This window comes from Antedon mediterranea, chromosome 3 (genome assembly GCF_964355755.1).
Source record: "Antedon mediterranea chromosome 3, ecAntMedi1.1, whole genome shotgun sequence".
Taxonomy (NCBI): domain Eukaryota; kingdom Metazoa; phylum Echinodermata; class Crinoidea; order Comatulida; family Antedonidae; genus Antedon; species Antedon mediterranea.
The window spans coordinates 12,439,808-12,464,566 of NC_092672.1; the positions used below are offsets into that span (position 1 = coordinate 12,439,808).

Here is a 24,759-nt window from a genome sequence, read left to right on the forward strand (position 1 = left end):
GGTTGATCAGTTCTTTAATTTCTGTTTTTTCAGTAGGCCCAATGGATTCAGCTTGGTTTCCAGATCCACCGGAGTCAGCTACGTTTTCTCCGGAATCTTTAGGAGTCGGTTTTTTCTTACTACCACCAGCCATCAGCAGTGTAATTGTAATAATGAAATAGGCAGGTGGACGGCTTGGGCTTGAGAGCGTAGTAATCTGATTGGTTTGTATCTAACAATAGGAGCCGTGAGAGCTACGTTTAGGCACGTCCGTTCGCCATGGCTGCTAATTCATGGCTGAAGAAAGTTAGTATTATTATATTCCATATTTATCCTTTTCTATTCATTTTCTAATTCATTAAGAGTGACTGTAAATTATATAGAAAAATTAAGAAAATAATGACTAACTGATTTCAATTAGGATTAGGATTTAGCAATGAACATCATTTTGAAAGTTTTGATTTTAGCGTCTTGTATAATCTAAAATTCGTCAGCTGTACATGATGTTTAAATATCCTAATTTATATGGTGTTGGTTAATAACTATATAAATAATATAATTTATGAATTTAATAAACATATTCCTACGACTAGAAATTTCGTTTAGATTCAAGTAAACTTTCATGAATACTGAATTTGTAAATCTGTATTTATCAAACCGCCTTCAAAACATAATTGCAAATTCCAACAATACACTCTACGGTACATTCAATAAATATTTTGTTATATTATCAATCTACTATCCATCCCACTTTCATCCTACAATGAAAAAAAAATATTACATAATTCGTTTCTCCCATTTGCTATGAGGATTTTGAATGCAAACTATGTGTATGTATCGAGTTATGACATTTGCCTTTTTGTTATATTTGTTGCATTTGTATTTTTTCTTATAGGTGTCATACTGTCTGTATTTTACCAATTTTGTTTTAACTACTACAAATAATAACGTTAATAATTTTAAATAATAGTAAATCTCTGTCAACGCTACCAAACTGTATCAATAATGTGTCGTACTGTATTTTACCAATTTTATCATATATTTACTATATTTATTTAATATGTGACAAGCAGGACAATTTGTTTTACATTTCTCAGAGCTTGTTGGTATTTCATCATTATTACATTTTTCACGAATTAAAATATTGTGGTTTAGGGCCTACATAGTTATTATCAAACATTCTCATATACAGTACTTCATTGCCTCTTTGTACTGTATTTCACCTTTCCTAGCTGTGGATGCTTGCCAACGTCGCATAACATGCTCGTTTAACTAACAAATAAACAAGTAGCAAAATCTGTCTCACCACATTTGGCCAGTGTCATAACAAACTTCTTGGAAGAGAGATGATGATCTCAAAATCACAATAAATGCGTTAAAATTGAATCAAAAAACAATAATAACAAACTACTATTTATCAACTGTGAGATTTAAATGCATGCTTGAGTTGAGAGCAAGCAAATCCGTCAAAAACAACAATGTATCTCGTCTCTTTCCCTCAACCTTGCCGTTAAATAATTATAGAGGGGGTAGGGTAGTTTCAATAAACGTTGGCAGACGGCAAACATACAATGTATAGAGTGCGTTTAAAAAAAATATTTTCTGAGCTTAGTAATAAGATCAGTATTTGTAGTAGACATAAGGACAATATTTTTTAATTTAGATGGATTATTTGTGTAAGAGGAAAACATATACTTAGTTCTACTATCTGAATAAACTAAAGAGAATTCATCTTAAATTGAGTGTAGAGAGCATAATTTGCATAGTCTATCATTTCTATTAGGCCTAATACGATTCCATCATCCTTTTTCTAGTTATAATATTCCTAGTCTTAGTTTAGTCACAATGTGTCTATGTTTGTAATTTTAAATAAGAATTCTTCCATTCCAACATAATTTATATTGAATGCGTGTGAAATATTGAAACCTATTATCTCAAAGAATTGTGTCGTTCAATAAGCCTCGCCTTTGTTTACATTTTGAAATAAAAAATATCATGCCATGTTGCCAAATCCATTTATACATAATAAGTTTTACATCATTGACCCAAATCGCTCATTTTGTTGCGTTTTTCTATCATAACATTGTTTAATGAATTTTTCATAATCTATTTGGCTTACTCTCAGCCACTAACGAATTAAATTAATGATACTTGGAGTTTGGATAGGGAATCCTTACATTCTCCTCTCATTACATCACTTGGAGCAGAATTTTCTATTCTTAAAAGATATTTTTATTCTAAAATCAAAATATAGTGGTATGAAGAAGTTGTTCATCTGCTGGAAAACTACAAGTCAGTCGATGCTACAAACCACAAGGGTTCAGAGAAGTCAAGCAGGCAGAAATTCATTATATCTCAGATGAAGTATGTGGTCAATGCACGTATTTAAGATTGATGACTCAGGATAATATTCCTTCTATTTCTCTAATATTATCTAAATCCAAAGTTACCCCAGCTAAAAAAAAAACAAGACAAATCTAAAAAGGTATCAAGTTTGTGTAGCTAACTGGGTACAAAAACCAACGATGCAACTTCCATAGAAAACATCTTCTAATCCAAGTGATATAGTCAGTACAGCCGTGCGTTCTACAGTAAGCAATTGATTTCAGATACCGGATGGGTGAGTAGTTCTACAATTCTTCACCAGGTAGGTCTTAACAAAAAAGGCGGTTGGGCGATTAAATTGATAACGAATCGCGTAAAGTTGTTGCTTCAGAAGTAAAATATATTTACTCATTCCACACTAATTTTGACAAAGTTGTTTCAGAATGGTTTTATAACAGACAGATAAAATGAACTATAAATCACATTAAATGTATTGAATGTTCATTCCCCTTAAAGGAGCCAACACGTAGTAATGCATATTGTTTAGATATGTCTATCAATGGTAAACTTAACAGTGATATGTGTGATGCGTTTGTTACACGGAAGTGAGCCCTCTAGAGTAAAAGAGGTGAGAGGAATAAAGATGGACGACAACTACAACGTGTTTTGTTATGTTCTTATTGTTGGTTTCAGCCTAAAGGCTGGTTACGTTTCCTGTCGACGTAAGAAGTCGAATTTTGCAACGATTCTTGCGTTTCATACGTTTCTTACGTCTCTTACGAAAGTTGAGAAAAACTTGACGTTGTTGACCTTAGTCAAGATCGTGTCGGGCCGCATAGAAACATCTGTAGTTATGCTGCTCCCGAAAGTTGAAATTTTGGCTGTGAAACACACGTCGTATGCTTACGTCGATGTTAGTGTTGTTACGAAAGTTGAAATTTTTTTCTTACGTCGGTCGGATTTATGACGTATTTGAAACAACATCTCTGATTGGCGTTTCTTTTTAGAGCGGGTTTTATCATTATTCGCGCGAAATGTTGAATGTTATTGTACCTGTAGCTACTCAGCAGCAGTGTCAGTGCAGCACACCAACATATTATTTTCAGTAGGCTAGGCCCTAGTATTAGTAAAATACTTAATTAATACTGTATTAATAGGAATTGGATTTGACCAAATAATCAAACTAGCCTAGGCCCCTAGCCTATTATTATTAGACCTACCTAGGCCCTAGGCTAAGCATTGGCCTATGGGCCTATACATCTAATCGAGCATGATATAGTACTAACCGCAGTAAGATACCCATTATTTACAGGCCTATAATAAGAATAAATTTAACAAAACAATATAAATTATACAAAATCAAGCAAACAATTTTTTTTAAAAGTTACATAATAATATTATATTGCTTACAAAGGGGCTTTCTATATCTTATCTTGTTGCAAATGTTCATTTTCGCGACGTTTCTACCGATGCTGATTGTTTATTGCACGTCCATAAATAAGAGTATTAGATTTTGATATGAGTTGTAAACCAATTCAATTCAATTCATCGATATTTTTATTCCATAATCAATATAAAAACATATACAAATACAATACAAATAATAAGATAATGGAATGGGATACAAAATAAGCACAAGTGCTTTAAGCATGTAACCCTAACAAAAACATCAAACAATTAGTACAAACAAAAAGAACCAACCAAAATAACATAATGTGATTTACTTAACTTAAATATTTCTATTGTTATAATATTGCTTTAATCTCTGTTTAAACAAACTTAAAGTGGGGGATTGTTTTATATAGTCTGTTAAATTGTTCCAAATATGTGTTCCTTGGTAGGAAATACATTGCTGTCCGACTTTGGTGCGTTTTAGTTGTGGACAGTAGTTTGACCTGTTTCTAGTTGAGTAATTATGGAATGAGGCAGATGTACTAAATAAGTTATTAAATGATTCAGGTAATAGATTATGTTTATATTGATACATAAATATAGCAGTGTGTTTCGTATAAAGGTCAAAAATATTTAATGTTTGGGTCGAAATAAAAAGTGGATGAGAAGGATGCATAAAATGAACATGACAAATATTTCTAAGTGCTTTTTTCTGGAGAATATGTATACGGTTTAAATTTGTAGCAGAAGTAGCACCCCATACTGTGATAGCATACGTTATTCTAGGTAATAATATAAGTGCATTGTATACCGTTAACAAGATGTTACTTGATAACATAGACTTCACTTTGTTTAAGACACCAATTATTCTAGAAATACTGTTTGCTACCTCATTTACATGAAAATTAAACGATAAACTCCCTGATTAGAACATTATTATGCCTATATTGAAACTACTGTGCATTTGTAAAGTATGTAGGCCTACAACATCGTAAAGTGGGCTAAAATTATAGTAGTAAATACATACAAATGTTATTGTCCGGCTTTATTTCACTATAAGGACATACATATTACGTCATAACTCTTGTCGCTCATTGGTTGCTTGTTACGATTGCGCTTACGTCTCTTGCGAAAGTTGACTTCAAGTCAACTTTCGTAAAGGCTGGTTTCCTGTCGACGTAAGAAGTCGAATTTTGCAACGATTCTTGCGTTTCATACGTTTCTTACGTCTCTTACGAAAGTTGAGAAAAAATTGACGTCGTTGACGTTAGTCAAGATCGTGTCAGGCCGCAGAGAAACATCTGTAGTTATGCTGCTCCCGAAAGTTGAAATGTTGGCTGTGAAACACACGTCGTATGCTTACGTCGATTTTAGTGTTGTTACGAAAGTTGAAAATTTTTTTCTTACGTCGGTCGGATTTATGACGTATTTGAAACAACATCTCTGATTGGTGTTTCTTTTTAGAGCGGGTTTTATCATTTTTCACGCAAAATGTTGAATGTTGTTATTGTAGCCTACCTGTCAGTGCAGCACACCAACATGTTATTTTCAGTAGATAAGCTAGGCCAGTATTAGTAAAATACTTAATTAATACTGTACGGTACCGTACTAATAGGAATTGATTTGACCAAATAATCAAACTAGCCTAGGCTAGTAGGCCTATGTATTATTTGTATGAATCAAAATATGAATTAATTATCCTGGCCCTCTAGGCATAGCCTTAAATAGTTTTCAAAATTAAAAAAAGGCAAATCATTTCGAGATTCCTATTATTATTAGACCTACCTAGGCCCTAAACTAGGCATTGGCCTATTGGCCTATAAGCATATCTAATCGAGCATGAGATAGTAGGCCTACTACCGCAGTAAGATACCCATTATTTACAGGCCTATAATCTATATATAAATTTACGTAAGGGCAAAATTCGGTAAATCGCGCTTTACTTCTAGAATTTTTACTCGATGGTATATAAAGTTGGTTCGTACTTTCGGTACTGATTTTAACCACCTGATGTAACCCTGTTTACTAATTAAATTAAGTTAGATAATTAGTTATTGACGATTAAAACGAATTTAGGTTCAACGATTTGCCCCAAATAGGGGTGTTTTCCGATCGTGGTATACACTGTCTAATAATGGATGTCCATCTTGAAAAATACCCGCTACAAAAATGCGAGGAGGCTTCGCATTTTCTTATCTCCTCCTACGATAATTGTTTTTAATAGCTGAAAACCGGTTGAACAGCTAGAGTACAGCATCATAATGTTGAAGACAGGCCGATTTTCTTTAAAAAATACTATTTTGATTTAATATACGATTATACAAATGTATTGATTTGCGATGAATGGAACATCCCAATCTCATACAGTCTGCCAGAGTTTGGTTTAACACAAGTAGGTAAATTTATGAGCCCTTGGTTTAACACATACGGTAGGTAAATATATGGGCCCTTTGAGAATAAACTTGAACAATACTGTAAATACATAATTACCTATTTTTGGTCCTCATTTGAATCGAACATTTCTTACTGTGAATGTTCGTACTGTTAGATGTAATATAAAAATATATACAAATAAACTTATTACTGAGATTGTGGATAGGCTCTACTGTTAGATATATAAACACATTATTATATACAAATAAACTATACTGACAGTTCCTTCTCAACGTTTGTATTAATTAATAATTACCAAAAATATAAACGTCGTAGTGGTGTATCGTGACTATATTTCAATCGATTATGACAGTGACAGTTTTAACAAAGTATTAAATCGCAAATGTTTTACTGTATTTAGAGGTATATTATTTATAGGCCTATAAAACATGAAAAAAATATTTCGTTACTGAGTGCATAAAGAATATATTTAAAAATTGTTCCTCTTTGCACCTATCCGCTTTCCCATCCCTCAACCCTAAAACTCCCTGATTAGAACATGATTAGGCTAAAATTATAGTAGTAAATACATACAAATGTTATTGTCCGGCTTTATTTCACTATAAGGACATACACATTACGTCATAACTCTTGTCGCTCATTGGTTGCTTGTTACGATTGCGCTTACGTCTCTTGCGAAAGTTGACTTCAAGTCAACTTTCGTAAGAGACGTAAGAAACGTGACGCAAGGGCGTTCATTCAAGCGTAAGATAAAAAATCCCGGTTTCCTGTAAAATCGGAAGAAAACGTCGTAACGCAACAATTGTTAGGTCATCGGTTTCCTGTAAAATCGTTTGTCGTTACCATTTTTCTTACGTTGCGTCGATTTTGTAAATTTTCGATCGTAATCGGTTTCCTGTAAAATCCGCATTTCTTACGACAAATCGACGTAGTCGCAACAAAAGTGATGTTCTTACGTCGACAGGAAACCAGCCTTAACGAGCGAGCCCGTAACAAATTGGGGGGTCATCCGGGAACAAAGTACGGAATTGTAGTTGTAGATCGAACTGATGGTAATTTTAGTTACTTATTCTAAGCTGGTTTTAGGTTTAGATGCGTTTTATAACGAACGAGGTTTGGCGGTCGTCGAGCCAGTACACTGTGTTGTTGTTTTAGGCTTGTGTAGGCTTGCCTGTGATACTAGAAGTCGGTTTGGCTTTGATTTTAGGGGTCTAGTTATTGAGACCACGGCGCACGGTAGGTTTAATACTGTGTGGGCTTGGCAGGTAATTTATTACTGGTGCCTTAATTATCGACATATTGGTTATTATTATAACCTGTGTTTTTGTTTGTTTGTTTCAAATAGAAACTATGTCAGAAAGTGATTTTGACGAGGAATTTTTGGATAGCATGTCCATTGAGGTGGTAGCTCAGCTATCAGAGGAACGTTTGCGACTCCTAGGTACTAGGGTTGGAGCATCTATAAATGATTCCATGAATAAATATGACTTGATAAATGTGATTGGAAGTCATGTTGGTTTAATTACACATGAATCCGTAACAACTGCGGGGAATGAGGTCGAGTTGGCTAGAATTGAGTTGGAACGTGAACAATTAATTTTTGAAAGAAGAAAAATAGAGATTCTAGAGATGCAAACTCAAAGGGAAATGGAAAAAGAAAAACATGAATTTGAGTTAAGGAAATTAGAATTAGCTAACCAAATGGGTCACACCACACGGGTTTCTACACCTAATGATTCAGAGATTACTCAGAATATTAAATAGGTTCCCAAGTTTAATGAGGACGAGGTAGAGACATATTTTTTAGCTTTTGAGAAAATTGCTAATAGATTAAAGTGGCCTGCTAGACACTGGACTGCTAGACACTGGACTGTGTTGTTACAAACTGCTCTTGTGGGTAAAGCCCAAGAGGTATTTTCTGCATTGGCTGATGATCAATGTGAAAGCTATGATGTGGTTAAAACTGCTGTTTTGTCAGCTTATGAGTTAGTTCCAGAGGCGTATCGTCAGAAATTTAGGAACTTAGGTAAACCTTATGATCAAACGTTTACAGAATTTGCACGTAAAAAGCAGATTCTTTTTGATAGATGGTGTAGTTCGGAAGGAGTAAAGGGTGAATTTGGAAAGCTTCGTGAGCTTATGTTAGTTGAGGAGTTTAAATCTTGTTCCCCTACTGAAGTTCGTACACATCTAGAGGAGCAGAAAGTTGATAATTTAATGAAAGCGGCTTCTGTTGCCGATAATTATGTGCTCACGCACAAGGTGGTGGATACCAAATCGGTTTCAAAATTTGTTGATGATTCTAAGGTCCAAAGTCAGAAAACTACAGTTAATAGTAGTAGTAAATTTGTCAGAACTTGTTTTTACTGCAAGAAAAAGGGTCATATAAAGGCAGATTGCTGGTTGTTTCAAAGCAAATCTAAAGAGGATAATAAGAAACCCCAATCACTTCCAAACACGTTAGTTAATACAGTCCCGTTGAAAGTGACAGCAAGTCATCAGCATGAGAAGCGTTATTCTACTGTTGAGAAGGAGACATTAGCTTTGATGTCAGCGTTAAAGCACTTTGAAGTGTATCTTGGATCTACTCCGTTTCCAATTGTAGTTTGGACTGACCACAACCCATTAACGTTCTTGGCAAGAATGAAGGACAAGAATCAACGCTTGTTGAGATGGAGTTTAGCAGTTCAAGAAATGAATCTGGAAATTCATAATATCAGAGGAAAAGACAATGTTGTAGCTGACGCTTTGTCAAGAGTTTAGATAAAACATGCATGAAATGATTTTAAAAGTTTTGTTGATTTTAAAAGTGTTTATTTAATCATAATATGTTAGTTGTGATAGAGTGATGCATTAATGGCATACACGGATTTAAAGTAATTAGAACTTGTGAAATTTTAAAGAAGCAGTTGAAGTAAATTTATATCAACGACATGTTAAAATAACTACTGTACAAGAAAAGATTTAAGATGTTATAGTAAACAGTTATAAGTTTAATCATTATCAAACTTTCTTTAAGTGGGGGTGTGTGATGTTTGTCACACGGAAGTGAGCCCTCTAGAGTAAAAGAGGTGAGAGGAATAAAGATGGACGACAACTACAACGTGTTTTGTTATGTTCTTATTGTTGGTTTCAGCCTAACGAGCGAGCCCGTAACATATGAGAAAACAAAACACATGCAATAATTTAATATGAAAAGATTGGTGTAAATATTGCAAGGAGACATGTAACGGCAGTATGTGTAACTGAGTTAATGATTATGTAATTTTCGTTGAAGGTATGCTCATCGGGAATAATTTGCATAAAATACCATGTTAGCCTACGTATATTAGAAATCTCAGTAGCTAGTGTAGTTAGTTGAGACGATTCTCTATCCTTAGATGTATTGCGATTTCTAAATGTTATGTCATGCTATTATACAATAAGTCATCTCCATTGTGGTAATGATTACACGGATTCTGTCTTTCTATTACGTTTTATCTCAACTCAAAGAAGTGGCAAGTGAGGCCGCAGTTATAGTATTGAGTAGATTGTGTGTTTGTTATTGGTTCTTAGTAAATGTTTCCATATAAACATTATATAAAAGTTTTCTTGTTTTTCACCCTTGAGTTTACCGTAAACATGGTGATGATTTATATCATATTCAAATTCAAATAAATATAGTTTCTATACCTCATCTACGGAGTTCACAAGATGTGGATATGTTTTACATATTTCTTCAATTTCTTTCAAATTTCCATATACTACAGTTCTTAGCAATACGTTTCTGAAAATAAAGAAGATAAAAATGAATCATAGCAAGAATACTCGGTTTGATGATGTTAATATGTTTATTTGTCATGTTTCTAAACAATAATAAATACAATTTTCTTTGAACTATTTAACATATTATACGTTTGTTGGATATAAAATATAAAGCTTACTTTGCCATTTAAAAAATGCAGTCCCCCTCAGTTTGAAGATATAACTTATTCATCCATTGAAAGAAGTGCACTCTGTAGTTGCCAATCATTCTGTGGTTGCTGGAAAATGAAACATAAACTTTAAGCATAATGTATTTTTAATATTTTATTTTCTGTTCATTTTTCAATATTTCAATATTTTGCAATACTAGAAGTTCTTTTTCTAATATTTCATATTAAATTGAAAAATGAAGAGTAAACAAAAATAAAATACATTTGTATATTTTAGGCCTAATTGTCTTAGAAGAATTTACAAGAATTGATATTTATTCGAGCAGACCAACCATAAACGGCTTTGTTCTAGTATATCATTTACTGTCAATATTAGTATTTTTGTCAAAGCATTGTACCAATCATTTTATAAAAACATGTTAGGATTTATATACATTTTTCAAGTTTGTATTTTAACATAAATTATATAATTCCCGGTGGGAGCTAATAGATAAACTGCCGATATCAGATTTAAGAAGTTTCTTCCCAAAGGTAAGAAACATATCATCTCTTCTCGCCTTAAGTGAAGTAAGACACTGCCTTGGTCCTACCAGAACCAAAATAAAAAAACTATAAACCCAATTAGATTGTAATTAATTACAAATGACCTTACAGATCATTACATATACACTGCTTTGGTTCTTCCGACAACCACACTCCAACAGATAGACATCCCCTACAACTTGCTGATAGAATGATCTAGCACATTGTAAATAAGGAATATAAAATGAGCTATTACAGACTACCTACTTTGCATAGTACTGCCTTAGTTCTATCATCCCCATCTGAATATAGGGTACAATATCTCATCTGAGCTATCTTTTGGTACCAGAATATAAATACCAATATTCCCGCAAGAAATAAAAACAAATTTAATTGAATAAAGTTGATGTATATCAGTACATTCATCTATTTGCAAATTAGAGTCATTAAAATGATCATAAACAAAAATAGATTAAAACCATTAAAAAGGAAAACTTGTTTAATGGTTTCTTTTAAAATGTATAAGCTAATAATAAAATCTCAGTTTCCAACGTATGATGAGGTTGGAATTCCAACCTGACCAAACTCAATTTTACAGAAAATAACTTTAAAATAATAGTTTTGTTTAGGTACAGTATATATATATATATTTATATTAAACCGATGGTAACCATAAAATCGGTATATGAGAGAAATATGGGTTATTCTGTAAATTTACACGATTAGATGGTTACCTAAAAACAGTATATTTTAACATTTAAAGTTTACTGTCCTAGTCATTGCTCAGAACTTGTATCATCTTTACTGTTTTTTGTCACAGATACATCTTCAAAAAGGTTGTCTGAATGCCTAAACCAGTCAGACATATAAGCGAATTAGAAAGCTGTATTTTACAGTATTGAAATAACTAGTATTTACTAGTACTTTACTTTTTTTATTTTCAAATAGTAAACAGTATACAGAATAATTATATAGTAGAAACTCACACACGTCACTGCATTAAGTAAATGTAGTGTACTATACATTATGTATTCATGTGTGAGATCCTAACATTGGTAGCCGGTGGCATATGCAATACTGTATCGAAGGTAGGCTCCATGGGTCTGGGGGACGATTTTTTTTTTCGTACATAAGTTGGGGACCCCATGTGAAAGAAAGCCGAATTACTTCCTAAATATAACTAAACCTAACCCTCTAAATAATCTCTCTCTCACTATAAAGTAAAACAATTAGCTCATGGGAGTCGAACCCCATACATCGGCATGTAAAGTCCATAGTGTTATCCACTCGACTACACAGACGGCTCGACAGAAATCGTTTGCATTAGTGAATTGTAGTTAGCTTAATTCTTACGTCGAACCTTATGGATATGACTAATGAATATTCATGTTTATTTTGTGACGTTTCACGATGGGTCCCCAACTTATGTACGAAAAGAAATATCGCGTCCGGGGGTTTGTAATCGAAATTTAGCGGGGTCTTTGGTATTCCAATGTTCTAGATCATAATGGTTTCTGATGCTATCTACAATAGAATAGCTTAGTTGGGAGAAAGGGGGTCTCTATAGTCAAATTATAGAGCGTCTGGTACTTGCGGTGCCGTGGACAATTAGTCTCTTGTTACCCATTTAGTACTGTATGAACTCAACTTGTTTATTTTACATTAATTGTGAGTGGTATCTTACTCATCATATATACTTCCCATTCTTTACGTCCTCCTTAGGGGATCTGGCTTATTGCAAGAGATAAAATATCTGTCGTTCGTGAATTTGGTAGGAGAATGTCATAGTATATAGTGATGAAATTACAGTAGCTGGTATCTCTCTTATCTCATTGGTACCAATTCGGGGTTCCCCACGTCTATACGCAGCAGGGGGATACCCAGCAGGGGGATACCCGACAGGACATAGGGAAATATGTAATAAAAAAAAAAATACATATACAAACAAAAAAGTTAATTGTCTACAATTTATTTGACAAATTTGCGCATAGCAAGATACGATACCTACCCAACCATGTAGCATAGCATTAGCAATAAGATAAATTTAGCGATTCAATATTTAACTAGATTTAATTCGTCACTATGACGAATTATAGGTTATATGCATTGATTAAAATAAAATAATTGATTTTGAAAAGATATATTGATTGATTGATTTTCTCAGAATCCTTAATTATTTATAATATATGATAGGGCGTGACCTGGCCTTGCTAACGCGACAACCATAGCCGGTATCACAATCCGATCAAAGATCCATATGCGTATAATGTCATAAACCACATTTGTTGTTACATAATAATAAAGACATAAGTTAATTTTTATCTAGATTTCATTATAAATCATGTGTATAATCTATACATTAAGAAATAAATTTGAACAAACAATACGGATATTAAAAAAAAAAATATCTTATTTCGTTTCCCAAGGTGAGACTCGATCTCGGTACCTTGAATGCCATAGACACGAGCACAGACCATCGAGCCATACACCACTGACTAGAAGTTGTAGAAAAATTCCTCCGTGTATTTACTATGCAGTAACCAGTTTGGTGCAAATAGATTATTACATACCGCAATGAATTATAATGTTTTACTATGATGACATCTTTAAAAATTTTAAAAAATGATGCACTGTCAAACTATATACTTTTAACTTTGATATATGAACTTTGGAAGGAAGAAAGTTAATGTTAAGTTTGTTATTTTGGCCTAAGAAAATGTCATAATTTGTTTGATTGTCGAAATTATGTTTTTTTAATTTAATATGCAATTAATGATGACTTAATCAACTTTTGTTCTCTTAATTTGATAATAAATCATACATATGATACATACACTTCAAGAAAATGAAATAAAAAATAGGTGTTCCCCTGCATTCTGACGATATATATTAATTTAAAAATTTAGCATATTTTCACCATTTTGTTAACTTATACGTGCGTAGCCAGTCACTTTTGACGTGCTCGTATAACGCAATTTCGAGTTGAAACGTGAATCAAATATGATGATATTATTAAAGAAAGATTGTAAAACAGAAATCGGGCAAAAAGAGTGCGCATTAACGTTTAACGCGCAGTGCGCGTGCAAAAATCTGCGCACTCATGGTAATTTTTTAAACGCTTAAAATTGCCTGAAACGTACTCTAATTTCATCGAAAATTAATTTTGACAATTTTGAACATTTTAAGCGCGCGTACGCAAGCGTTATATGCGCTACGCACGTAATTGTATTGCCATATGATGAAATATGACCTGAAATTTATGAGTACCAAATTTTGTTTAATTGTGATTCATGCTTGTGAAGATATGATTACAAACGTGATTTCGTAAAATCGCGCGTAGACCGCGTAATTTTTGATTGCGCATCGTGAAAATATAACCACATCTATTCCTGGCCATAAGGAATATACTCTGAAAAATTGACTTAGATAGATGAAACTGATATCAAGATAATTCACGGACAAAATAGTGCTAAGGAAAGAATAAATAAACTAGAACTTAAACTCGTCACTTGAGGACGAGTTTGGTTATCCGCCAGCAACAAAGCGTATCTTGCGTATTCAAGTACTTCCAAGTTATGACTTTTCCAAAAAAAGTAGGCTATTCAAAATTAAAACTGCCCTCTCAGTGTAATAACCAACTAAACCCTTTTAATTAATTGTTTTCCCGTGACGGGACTCGAACCCGGTACCTCTGATACCAAAGTCGGTTGCATTACACATCGAGCCATATGACCACCTGCTGACGGAAATCCGAAGAAAGAGTCCTCGTTCATTCGGTATGTCGTGAACCCCCTCGAACCCCCTTGGAATGTTTAACAATTTTTTGGAGATTAGAAAGTTTTCGCGTAAATTGCGTTTGAAATATTTAACTCTTCTTATTTTGTGCACACTGTTTCTCTTCAACGTGTAAACATAATATGTTGTAACTTGTTCAGCATTTAGACATTTTACTGAAGTTGTCCAGCCAAGCTTTTTGACGATGTCAGAGCCGCGTAGCGTAAGGTACGCGTGATTTTCTGAAAATCTTAAATTGGTTATAACTTCGAAACAAATGAATATTTTTTAACGTCATTTTCAGCCACGTTTGCTTCACATCAATAGTTAACTTTTTTAACGCTACCGCAATTTGTAACATTAGAAAGTGCGCGCGTAAATGGCGTTTGAAATTTTAAAATGCTTCAAATCAATTTCTGATTAAATTAGAGCACGATTCAGGTCATTTTAAGCGTTTAAAAAATTACCACTGGTGCGCACATTTTTACGCGCGCACGGCGCAGGGAACACGTATGAGCATTTTTTTTACACTATTTGTGTTTTTAAATCTTCGGTTAACAATTTTACGTTATTTTATTCACTTTTCAACTTGAAATGGCGTTCTACGAGCACGTTAAACATGACAGGTTGCGCACGAAAACGTCAACAAATTGTGAAAATGTTCCAAAATATGTCTACTTTTAAAAATGAAACAGTTCATCAGAATGCAAGGTTACCCCCATTTTTTATTTTAATTTCTTGCAGTGTATGAATCATAGGTCTGATTTATTATAGTGTTGAATGCTAAAACGTGTTTGATGGCTACATTATTTGCATATTAAATATAATTTTTGAAATATTTATCATCAAACAAACATAAACTTATTCAAAGAGCAAAACAATAAACATAACATTTATCTTTTTTCTTTACATGTTAATATATAAAACTTGAAAGTATGTACTTTCATAAAATATCAGCGTTTAAAATTTTTGAAGATTTCATCATAGTAAAATTTATGATTTAAGTTTGATATGTAATAATCAACTTGCATCGAGGGGGTTCACGACATACCGAATGAACGAGGACTCTTTCTTCGGATTTCCGTCAGCAGGTGGTCATATGGCTCGATGTGTAATGCAACCGACTTTGGTATAAGAGGTACCGGGTTCGAGTCCCGTCACGGGAAAACAATTAATTAAAAGGGTTTAGTTGGTTATTACACTGAGAGGGCAGTTTTAATTTTGAATAGCCTACTTTTTTTGGAAAAGTCATAACTTGGAAGTACTTGAATACGCAAGATACGCTTTGTTGCTGGCGGATAACCAAACTCGTCCTCAAGTGACGAGTTTAAGTTCTAGTTGGTTATCCGCCTCAAGCGGATAAGCCCTTGGAATTGTAGTGTTTCTTTTTGGTTATCCGCCTCAAGCGGATAACCTTTGTTATTGTAGTGTTTCTTTTTTTTTTTATTATTCTTCTTTCTTTCCGCCACTTTTGTTCGCGACGTTTTTCTTCAACGTGTTAACATAACACGTTGTAACTTGGTCAACATTTAGACATTTAACTGAAGTTGTGCAGCCAAGCTTTTGGACGCTGTCAGATACGCGTAGCGTAAGTTACGCGCGATTTTCTGAAAATCTTAAATCGGTCATAACTTCAAAACCGATAAATATTTTTTAACGAAGTTTTCAGCCACGTTTTCTTCACATCAATGGCTAACTTTTTCGATCTCTACCAAATTTTTGGAGACTAGAAAATTTTCGCGTAAATTGCGTTTGAAATTTAAAAATTCTCCAAATTTGTACACGCTGTTTCTCTGCAACGCGTTAACATAACATGTTGTAACTTGGTCAACATTTTGACATCTAACTGAAATTGTGCAGCCAAGCTTTTGGACGCTGTCAGAGGCGCGTATCGTAAGTTACGCGCGATTTTCTGAAAATCTTAAATTGATCATAACTTTGAAACAGATAAATATTTTTTAACGTAATTTTCAGCCACGTTTGCTTCACATCAATTGTTAACTTTTTTAACCCTAACGAATTTTGTAACATTCGAAAGTGCGCGCGTAAACGACGTTTGAAGTTTGAAAATGCTTGAAATTAATTTCTGATTAAATTAGAGCACGATTCAGGTCATTTTAAGCGTTTAAAAAATTGCCACTGGTGCGCACATTTTTACGCGCGCACGGCGCAGGGAACGCGTATGAGCATTTCTTTTACACGATTTATGTTTTTACATCTTTGGTTAACAATTTTACGTTATTTTATTCACTATTCAACTTGAAATGGCGTTCTACGAGCACGTTAAACATGACTGGTTGCGCAGAAAAACGTCAAAAAATTGTGAAAATGTTGCAAAATATGTCTACTTTTAAAAACGATACAGTTCATCAGAATGCAAGGTTACCCCTATTTTTTATTTTTATTTCTTGCAGTTTATGAATCATAGATCTGATTTATAATAATTTTTAATGTTAAAACGTGTTTGCTGGCTACACTATTTGCATATTAAATATAATTTTGGAAATTGTTATCATCAAACAAACGATAACATTTTCAAAGAGCAAAACAATAGACATAACTGTTATATTTTTTCTTCACATGTTAATATATAAAACTTGAAAGTATGCTCTTTCATAATATGTCACTGTTTAAAATTTATGAAGATTTCATCATAGTAAAAATTATGATTTAGTTCGATATGTAATAATCAACTTGCATCGAGGGAGTTCACGACATACCGAACGAACGAGTAATCTTTCTTCGGATTATCTTCGGCAGGTGCTCATATGACTCGATGTGTAGTGCAACCGACTTTGGTATCAGAGGTACCGGGATCGAGTCCCGTCACGGGAAAACAATTAAATATAAGGATTTATTTGGTTGTTACACTGAAAAGGCAGTTTTAATTTCGAATAGGCTACTTTTTTGGAAAAGCCAAAAACTGAAAAGTACTTGAATGCTCAAGATATGTTTTGTTGCGGGCGGATAACCAAACTCGTCCTCAAGTGACGAGTTCAGATCTAGTTTTTTATTATTCTTCTTTCTTTCCGCCACTTTTTGTACGCGACGTTTCTCTGCAACGTGTTAACATAACATGTTGTAACTTGGTAAACATTTAGAAATTTAACTGAAGATGTGCAGCCAAGCTTTTGGACGCTGTCAGATCCGCGTAGCGTAAGTCACGCGCGATTTTCTGAAAATCTTAAATTGATCATAACTTCGAAACCGATAAATATTTTTTAACGTAACTTGCAGCCACGTTTTCTTCACATCAATGGCTAACTTTTTCAATCTTTAGCACATTTTTGGAGACTAGAAAGTTTGCGCGTAAATTTCGTTTGAAATTTTAAAATGCTCCAAATTTGTACACGCTGTTTCTCTGCAACGCGTGAACATAACATGTTGTAACTTGGTCAACATATAGACATTTAACTGAAGATGTGCAGCCAAGCTTTTGGACGCTGTATCATGATCTTATCGTAAGTTACGCGCGATTTTCTGAAAATCTTAAATTGATCATAACTTCGAAACAGATAAATATTTTTTAACGTAATTTTCAGCCACGTTTGCTTTACATTAATTGTTAACTTTTTTATCCCTACCGAATTTTGTAACATTAGAAAGTGCGTGCGTAAACGGCGTTTGAAATTTTAAAATGCTTCAAATCAATTTCTGATTAAATTAGAGCACGTTTCAGGTCATTTTAAGGGTTTAAAAATTGCAACTGGTGCGCACTTTTTTACGCGCGCACGGCGCAGGGAACGCGTATGAGCTTTTCTTTTACATAAATTGTGTTTTTCAAACTTAGGTTAACAATTTTACGTTATTTTATTCACTTTTCAACTTGAAATGGCGTTCTACGAGCACGTTAAACATGACTGGTTGCGCACGAAAAAGTCAACAAATTGTGAAAATGTTGCAAAATATGTCTACTTTTAAAAGTGATACAGTTCATCAGAATGCAAGGTTACCCCCATTTTTTATTTTATTTTATCACATTCTATGAATTGTAGATCTGATTTATTATAGTGTTGAATGTTAAAACGTGTTTGATGGCTACATTATTTGCATATTAAATATAATTTTCGAAATTTTTATCATCAAACAAACAATAACATATTCAAAGAGCAAAACAATAAACATAACGTTTATATTTTTTCTTTACATGTTGATATATAAAACTTGAAAGTATGCACTTTGCTAATATGTCACTGTTTAAAATTTGTGAAGATTTCATCATAGTAAAAATTATGATTTAGTTTGATAAGTAATAATCTATTTGCATCGAGTGGTTCACGACATACCGAATGAACGAGTAAACTTTCGTCGGATTTTCTTCAGCAGGTGCTCATATGGGTCGATGTGTAGTGCCACCGACTTTGGTATCAGAGGTACCGGGATCGAGTCCCGTCACGGGAAAACAATTTAATAAAAGGATTTATTTGGTTGTTACACTGAAAAGGCAGTTTTAATTTCGAATAGGCTAATTTTTTGAAAAGCCATAACTGAAAAGTACTTGAATGCGCACAAGATACGTTTTGTTGCGGGCGGATAACCAAACTCGTCCTCAAGTGACGAGTTCAGATCTAGTTTATTTATTCTTTCCTTAGCACTATTTTGTCCGTGAATTATCTTGATATCAGTTTCATCTATCTAAGTCAATTTTTCAGAGTATATTCCTTATGGCCAGGAATCGATGTGGTTATATTTTCACGATGCGTAATCAAAAATTACGCGGTCAACGCGCGATTTTACGAAATCACGTTTGTAATCACATCTTCACAAGCATGAATCACAATTAAACAAAATTTGGTACTCATAAATTTCAGGTCATATTTCATCATATGGCAATACAATTACGTGCGTAGCGCATATAACGCTTGCGTACGCGCGCTTAAAATGTTCAAAATTGTCAAAATTTATTTTCGATGAAATTAGAGTACGTTTCAGGCAATTTTAAGCGTTTAAAAAATTGCCATGAGTGCGCAGATTTTTGCACGCGCACTGCGCGTTATACGTTAATGCGCACTCTTTTTGTCCGATTTCGGTTGTACAACCTTTCTTTAATAATATCATCATATTTTATTCACTTTTCAACGCGTAATTGCCTTATACGAGCACGTCAAAAGTGACAGGCTACGCACGTGTAAGTTAACAAAATGGTGAAAATATGCTAAATTTTAAAATTAATATAGATCGTCAGAATGCTCGGGAACACATATTTTTTATTTCATTTTCTTGAAGTGTATGTATCTTATGTATGATTTATTATTAAACTAAGGGAACAAAAGTTGATTAAGCCATAATTAATTGCATATTAAATAAAAAAAAATTCATTTCGACAATCAAACAAATTATGACATTTTCTTAGGCCAAAATAACAAACTTAACATTAACTTTCTTCCTTCAAAAGTTCATATATTAAAGTTAAAAGTATATAGTTTGACAGTGCATCCTTTTTGTACATTTTTAGAGATGTCATCATAGTAAAAAATTATAATTCATTGCGGTATGTAATAATCTATCTGCACCAAAGTGGTTACTGCATAGTAAATACACGGAGGAATTTTTCTACAATTTTTAGTCAGTTGTGTATGGCTCGGTAGTGTGTGCTCGTGTCTATGGCACTCAAGGTACCGAGATCGAGTCTCACCTTGGGAAACGAAATAAGATTTTTTTTTTATTATCCGTATTGTTTGTTCAAATTTATTTCTTAGTGTATATATTATACACATGATTTATAATGAAATCTAGATAAAAAATAACTTATGTCTTTATTATTATGTAACAGCAAATGTGGTTTATGACATTATACGCAGAGGGATCTTTGATCGGATTGTGATACCGGCTATTGTATTCGCGTTAGCAAGGTCCTATCATATATTATAAATAATTAAAGAATCTGAGAAAATCAATGAATCAAAATATCTTTTAAAAATCAATTATCTTTATTTAAATCAATGCATATAACCTATAATTCGTCATAGTGACGAATTAAATCTAGTTTATTTATTTATTCTTTCCTTAGCACTATTTGTCCGTCAATTATCTTGATATCAGTTTCATCTAACTAAGTCAATTTTTCAGAGTATATTCCTTATGGCCAGGAATCGATGTGGTTATATTTTCACGATGCGCAATCAAAAATTACGCGGTCTACGCGCGATTAAACGAAATCACGTTTGTAATCATATCTTCACAAGCATGAATCACAATTAAACAAAATTTGGTACTCATAAACTTCAGGTCATATTTCATCATATGGCAATACAATTACGTGCGTAGCGCATATAAAGCATGCGTACGCGCGCTTAAAATGTTGAAAATTGTCAGAATTTATTTTCGATGAAATTAGAGTACGTTTCAGGCAATTTTAATCGTTTAAAAAATTGCCATGAGTGCGCAGATTATTGCACGCGCACTGCGCGTCAAACGTTAATGCGCACTGTTTTTGTCCGATTACGGTTGTATAACCTTTCTTTAATAATATCATCATATTTTATTCACTTTTCAATGCGAAACAGCGTTATACGAGCACGTCAAAAGTGACAGGCTACGCACGTGTAAGTTAACAAAATGGTGAAAATATGCTAAATTTTAAAATTAATATATATCGTTAGAATGCTCGGGAACACCTATTTTTTATTTAATTTTCTTGAAGTGTATGTATCATATGTATGATTTATTATGAAATTAGAAGAACAAAAGTTGATTAAGTCATCATTAATGGCATATTAAATTTAACAAAATTAATTTCGACAATCAAACAAATTATAACATTTTCTTAGGCCAAAATAACAAACTTAACATTAACTTTCTTCCTTAAGAAGTTCATATATTAAAGTTAAAAGTATATAGTTTGACAGTGCATCATTTTTTAAAATTTTTAAAGATGTCATCATAGTAAAACATTATAATTCATTGCGGTATGTAATAATCTATCTGCACCAAAGTGGTTACTGCATAGTAAATACACGGAGGAATTTTTCCATAACTTTTAGTCATTTGTGTATGGCTCGGTGGTCTTTGCTAGTGTCTATAGCAGTCAAGTACCGAGTTCGAGTCTCACCTTGGGAAACCAAACGAAATAAGATTTTTTTTATTATCCTTATTGGTTGTTCAATTATATTTCTTAGTGTACAGATTATACACATGATTTATAATGAAATCTAAATAAAAAAACAAATGTGGTTTATGACATTATATACGCAGAAAAATCTTTGATCGGATTATGATACCGGCTATTGTATTTGCGTTAGCAAGATCCTGTCATATATTATAAATAACTAATGATTCTGAGAAAATCAATCAATCAATATATCTTAAATCAATCAATTATCTTTATTTAAATCAATGCATATAACCTATAATTCGTCATAGTGACGAATTAAATCTAGTTAGGTTATATGCATTATCATGCATATAACCTCTTGATTCTGTCAAAATCTTTATTTATTTATTGGTTATCCGCCTCAAGCGGATAAGCATTTGTTATTGTAGTGTTACTTTTTTTTTTTTTTTATTGGTTATCCGCCTCAAGCGGATAAGCATTTGTTATTGTAGTGTTACTTTTTTTTTTTTTTTATTATTCTTCTTTCTTTCTCAGATTTTGTGTACGCGTTTTCTCTTGAACGTGTTAACATAACATTTTGTAACTTGGTCAACATATAGACAATTAACTGAAGATGTACTGCGAAGCTTTTTGACAATGTCAGATCCGCGTAGCGTAAGTTACGCGCGATTTTCTGAAAATCTTAAATCGGTCATAACTTCGAAACCGATAAATATTTTTTAACGAAATTTTCAGCCACGTTTTCTTCACATCAATGGCTAACTTTTTCGCTCTTCAGCAAATTTTTGAACACTAGAAAGTCTGCGCGTAAACTGCGTTTGAAATTTTAAAATGCTCCTAATTTGTGCACGCTGCTTCTCTGTAACGCGTTAACATGACATTTTGTAACTTGTTCAACATATAGACATTTTACTGAAATTGTCCAGCCAAGCTTTTTGACGATGTCAGAGCCGCGTAGCGTAAGTTACGCGTGATTTTCTGAAAATCTTAAATTGGTTATAACTTCGAAACAAATGAATATTTTTTAACGTCATTTTCAGCCACGTTTGCTTCACATCAATAGTTAACTTTTTTAACGCTATCGCAATTTGTAACATTAGAAAGTGCGCGCGTAAATGGCGTTTGAAATTTTAAAATGCTTCAAATCAATTTCTGATTAAATTAGAGCACGATTCAGGTCATTTTAAGCGTTTAAAAAATTGCCACTGGTGCGCACATTTTTACGCGCGCACGGCGCAGGGAACAGGTATGAGCATTTCTTTTACACGATTTGTGTTTTTAAATCTTCGGTTAACAATTTTACGTTATTTTATTCACTTTTTAACTTGAAATGGCGTTCTACGAGCACGTTAAACATGACAGGTTGCGCACGAAAACGTCAACAAATTGTGAAAATGTTCCAAAATATGTCTACTTTTAAAAATGAAACAGTTCATCAGAATGCAAGGTTACCCCCATTTTTTATTTTAATTTCTTGCAGTGTATGAATCATAGGTCTGATTTATTATAGTGTTGAATGCTAAAACGTGTTTGATGGCTACATTATTTGCATATTAAATATAATTTTTGAAATATTTATCATCAAACAAATATAAACTTATTCAAAGAGCAAAACAATAAACATAACATTTATCTTTTTTCTTTACATGTTAATATATAAAACTTGAAAGTATGTACTTTCATAAAATATCAGCGTTTAAAATTTTTGAAGATTTCATCATAGTAAAATTTATGATTTAAGTTTAATATGTAATAATCAACTTGCATCGAGGGGGTTCACGACATACCGAATGAACGAGGACTCTTTCTTCGGATTTTCGTCAGCAGGTGGTCATATGGCTCGATGTGTAATGCAACCGACTTTTGTATCAGAGGTACCGGGTTCGAGTCCCGTCACGGGAAAACAATTAATTAAAATGGTTTAGTTGGTTATTACACTGAGAGGGCAGTTTTAATTTTGAATAGCCTACTTTTTTTGGAAAAGTCATAACTTGGAAGTACTTGAATACGCAAGATACGCTTTGTTGCTGGCGGATAACCAAACTCGTCCTCAAGTGACGAGTTTAAGTTCTAGTTATTCTTCTTTCTTTCTCAGATTTTGTGTACGCGTTTTCTCTTGAACGTGTTAACGTAACATTTTGTAACTTGGTCAACATATTGACAATTAACTGAAGATGTACTGCCAAGCTTTTCGACAATGTCAGATCCGCGTAGCGTAAGTTACGCGCGATTTTCTGAAAATCTTAAATCGGTCATAACTTCGAAACCGATAAATATTTTTTAACGAAATTTTCAGACACGTTTTCTTCACATCAATGGCTAACCTTTTCGCTCTTCAGCAAATTTTTGAACACTAGAAAGTCTGCGCGTAAACTGCGTTTGAAATTTTAAAATGCTCCTAATTTGTGCACGCTGTTTCTCTGTAACGCGTTAACATAACATTTTGTAACTTGTTTAACATATAGACATTTTACTGAAGTTGTCCAGCCAAGCTTTTTGACGATGTCAGAGCCGCGTAGCGTAAGTTACGCGTGATTTTCTGAAAATCTTAAATTGGTTATAACTTCGAAACAAATGAATATTTTTTAACATCATTTTCAGCCACGTTTGCTTCACATCAATAGTTAACTTTTTTAACGCTACCGCAATTTGTAACATTAGAAAGTGCGCGCGTAAATGGCGTTTGAAATTTTAAAATGCTTCAAATCAATTTCTGATTAAATTAGAGCACGATTCAGGTCATTTTAAGCGTTTAAAAAATTGCCACTGGTGCGCACATTTTTACGCGCGCACGGCGCAGGGAACAGGTATGAGCATTTCTTTTACACGATTTGTGTTTTTAAATCTTCGGTTAACAATTTTACGTTATTTTATTCACTTTTCAACTTGAAATGGCGTTCTACGAGCACGTTAAACATGACAGGTTGCGCACGAAAACGTCAACAAATTGTGAAAATGTTGCAAAATATGTCTACTTTTAAAAATGAAACAGTTCATCAGAATGCAAGGTTACCCCCATTTTTTATTTTAATTTCTTGCAGTGTATGAATCATAGGTCTGATTTATTATAGTGTTGAATGCTAAAACGTGTTTGATGGCTACATTATTTGCATATTAAATATAATTTTTGAAATATTTATCATCAAACAAACATAAACTTATTCAAAGAGCAAAACAATAAACATAACATTTATCTTTTTTCTTTACTTGTTAATATATAAAACTTGAAAGTATGTACTTTCATAAAATATCAGCGTTTAAAATTTTTGAAGATTTCATCATAGTAAAATTTATGATTTAAGTTTGATATGTAATAATCAACTTGCATCGAGGGGGTTCACGACATACCGAATGAACGAGGACTCTTTCTTCGGATTTTCGTCAGCAGGTGGTCATATGGCTTGA

The 24,759-nt window shown here is 33.2% G+C and overlaps 1 long non-coding RNA gene across 1 annotated transcript in view; it reads right to left on the bottom strand.

The window, feature by feature from the left end:
* Positions 1–9,834: 9,834 nt before the first annotated feature.
* Positions 9,835–24,759, bottom strand: part of LOC140043952 (uncharacterized) — a 44,860-nt gene continuing 29,935 nt past the window's right edge. Inside the window, exons 2-3 of the long non-coding RNA XR_011844444.1 lie at positions 10,014–10,112; positions 9,835–9,856 (exon numbers count right to left, since the gene is read on the bottom strand). This is a non-coding gene — a long non-coding RNA (uncharacterized lncRNA). The remainder of the gene's footprint in view (positions 9,857–10,013; positions 10,113–24,759) is intronic.